This window comes from Nannospalax galili, unplaced genomic scaffold, assembly GCF_000622305.1.
Source record: "Nannospalax galili isolate Female #2095 unplaced genomic scaffold, S.galili_v1.0 scaffold1341, whole genome shotgun sequence".
Taxonomy (NCBI): domain Eukaryota; kingdom Metazoa; phylum Chordata; class Mammalia; order Rodentia; family Spalacidae; genus Nannospalax; species Nannospalax galili.
The window spans coordinates 16,138-19,806 of record NW_008344981.1 but is presented as its reverse complement, the minus strand read 5'-3'; positions in this window follow the sequence as shown (position 1 = coordinate 19,806).

Below are 3,669 nucleotides of genomic sequence, written 5' to 3'. Positions count from 1 at the left end.
ATCCTTATGAACATGTAAGCTGATAAAGCATTTGCACTATTAACTTTACACAACTTCCTCTGGTATGTTAATTAGCTCAAGTAAGAATACTAGAGCTGAAACCACACCTGCAATTAGACTCATGGATTAATTACATATTAAATAAATATGTCTACATTATCCATCAATATTCTGCACAGACCAAATAGGACTGCTGAAGTCAGACGCTGGATCTCTCCCACACCCTGCATCTTTTGAATTCTGAATAGTGACAATGTTCTTTACAATCCCTCCAGGAATGCCAGATGATTTTGGTTCACATTTTCTCTGATACAGGAGCTTTTATCATTTCCATCCTTATTGTCCAACCACAATAGCTCCCAGTTCACAAGCCAGGGAAAAAATGTGAGGATTATGCCAAATTCTAAGAACATTTATACAAATTATGGACTCTGAAATAACTACTGGCTGAATTTAGGCACACATTGTTAACCTGAGTGAGACTTTGGGTGCAACTCCATTGATGATCTCAACTCCATATGCACTGGCAATAACTGGAAGGAAACAAAGCTGTCTGGGATCTGATAGAAACAATCTCTATTCAAAGATAGGATGACAAAAGTGACAAAAGTCTGAGAGTCTACTTTTCCTCAGGGTACACTTGTCCAACTTAAAGTCTTTAGTTATAACTGGGTAATAGAAATGTAAAAATGCTTGATGCTATAGCATGATACATCAAAACGCACTGTGGGGGCTGGAGAGTTGGCTCAATGGTTAAGAACCCTGACTGTTCTTGCAGAAGACCCGGGTTCAAATCCCAGCATCCACATGACAGCTAGCAACTGTCTGTAACTCCAGTTATAGCAGATCTGACACCCTCTTCTGACCTCTGTTGGGATTGCACAACATGGGTGCACATACATAAGATATACAGACATGCATACACATAAAATAAAAATTATAAATGAAATGCATTTTAAAAAATCAGACTGTGCTATTTTGTAGGTGTAACTTAAGTGCTCACTGATTTTACTATTAGCAGGGATAATTGAAGCCAAAATAATAAAAAGTTAAATTTTATCAAGTATATTTACTGGAAGGGCAAGTAACCCCTCTCACCTGCCCCATAGTGTGCTTGATATTTAACTGAGATTATGACATTTATACTGTCCAGCTACATTTATTTATGATGGTGACTACATCGTTCTTGTTCTTTCTTCTGAATTTTTTGGTCTTTTTATTATTTTGAGACAGGGTCTCCCTATAGCCCCAGCTGTCCTGGAACTCACTCTGTAGACCAGGCTGGCCTTGAAATCACAGAGATTCAACAGACTCTGTCTCTCAAGTGCTGGGATTGAAGGCATGTTCCACCATGTCTGACACCTCCTCCTGATTTTTTTGAAATATTTATTTAGTCATTATCTTTCCTGGGTATAATTTTATTGCTTGCATGAAGGTGGGTACAGCCATGTCATGCAATGCCCATGAAAGTCAGGAAAGGGCATCAGATAATCTGCAACTGGAGTTACAAACAGTTGTTAGCATCCATGTGGATGCTGGGAACTGAACCTTGGTCCTCTGCAAGAGCAGCTAGTGCTGTTAACAACCAAGCCATCTCTCCAGCCTTGGGATTTATTTCTTTGATGTTTTTATTAACAATGTACTTTGATTATATTTAGATGCCCATCCCCATGTCCACCCCACCCTACTACCACCATGTCTCACACCATGTCCTACATTATTGCTGTTTCTGAAAGGCAGACAAAGTGTAGTTTGTGGTACCCAATGTTCTCTAGTGTGGGTCTCTCCTTTCCAGCCTTGACAACATATGCAGTATCTTTCTTCTTGTATTCTTATTTGGATTTTTTTTGAGTAAATGTTACCAAATAGAAAATCTTAGTCCTTTTTAAGAGAAGTTGAGGGAGTGTCATTAACCCTTCAGCCACTTGGGAATGGAAAAATTAAGTGTCCTTGTCACATAACAGTGGACTCAGTATCCAGGGAATTTTCTGATGACAGTATCTACTACTTTCCAGTCTCAGGACTCTGACTAACCATAACTCAGTCTAAAGTCTACTGTTATACCAGCCTCAGCAGACTCTGTCCTTTGTTTTTTTCAGGAATTTATTTTCCTTGGTTCTTATGGTAAGTGGAGCAATGAGCCAACAGTTACAAAATTGCACAATTCTGTTCAAGAGGGTCTTCACTGAGGATATTGTTGGTCACAAGACTCTGAAAGTGGCTGCTGGTAGCTGGGGGCTTTTGGAACCATGGTAGGAAGCAGGGGTGGAGCTACCAATGGACAGTTCATGTTCCAGGGCTGCCACTGGGATGCCAGAGGACCAAGGAGTATGCAGCAATTGGGAGTTATACAGGAGATTTCAGGAACTCTGGAGACTGGGGGTACGTGAAAATAGAGCAGCAGTGCCATCACTGAATGGATGTGGAAAGTAGCTGATTCCATCACTATAGCCCAGTACCCTGTGCAGGGCCTCTCCATGTGGAAAAACCATGGGATCACTTTTGGCCGCTCATTAGCACTAATCTAGTATAGATCTAGGAAGCTCTATAGCAGGTGGAGATATCCCTTCCACATCTTAGTCATACCCCTCCAATTTACATATTTGGAAATGGTTTTAGCTATCTTGTAGATTTTCCCTGGGTGATCAACTTTACTTTCAACAATTTCCTTCTCCTGGAGAAAGATTCTGACATCCCAATTACTCCATGGTATAGGAATAGACCCTGAAGGCTGCCCTGCTTCCTCCTTTCCCTTCTCATCATTTAGCGCCAGGGCATTGGCCAAACTTCCATTCTGACATGCTGCTGTCACCATTTTCCCTCCTGAGCTGCATCCTATTCCACAGTTGACTACGAACCACAGTTGGCTGGGATGGATCAGCAGAGTCTGAAGTGTAGAGGGGAGAACTATGTTCAGTCCTCGGACTTCTGAAAGTCTCTCTTTTTCTGGAATTTTAACTCCAGTTGTCAACCAGTTTTTTTCACCAATCAACCTGTGTTACAAGATAAGCCATTCTCATTTGTTTGGTTTACCTTGGCAAATCTTATTTTTGTACATGTATATAAAATTTGTTCAATACTGACTCATTTATATTTCCTCATATCTGTGTAAGAAAAATAGAAAATTTTAAATTATATCAATATTAAATATTCTAAAATCAATGCATCATCTCACTTGCGAAGATTACGTTTAAATATATGCATATTTTATACATATAAATATATGAATATATAAATACAGAAATCCACACATATACAGAGCACAAAGGGGTAACAATGGCACTGTTTTGCAAGATATATCCACAGCACAAAGGGGTAACAGTGGCACTGTTTTACAAAATGTAGGACAAAGGCGTGTGATGGTTGCAAACAGGAAAGTACAGTGATGCACATACATAAAATATGCCCATCACAATATTTTGTGTTGTTAGTAAAAGTAATTCAACTAAAATATCTTCATACCCTGATATTTAACACACAGACAATAATAAATGCAATAATCCCCAGAAGGGGAAGTGGAAATTATGCTGTGGTTGACAAATGATTCTAGCAAGCTCAGTGCTCCTAGGTACTCTTAGTCAATTCAGCACAGACACATGCATACTTTGATGTTATATCATACCTGTTTCTTTGTTTCAGAATAAAACTCACTATCTACACACAAGACAG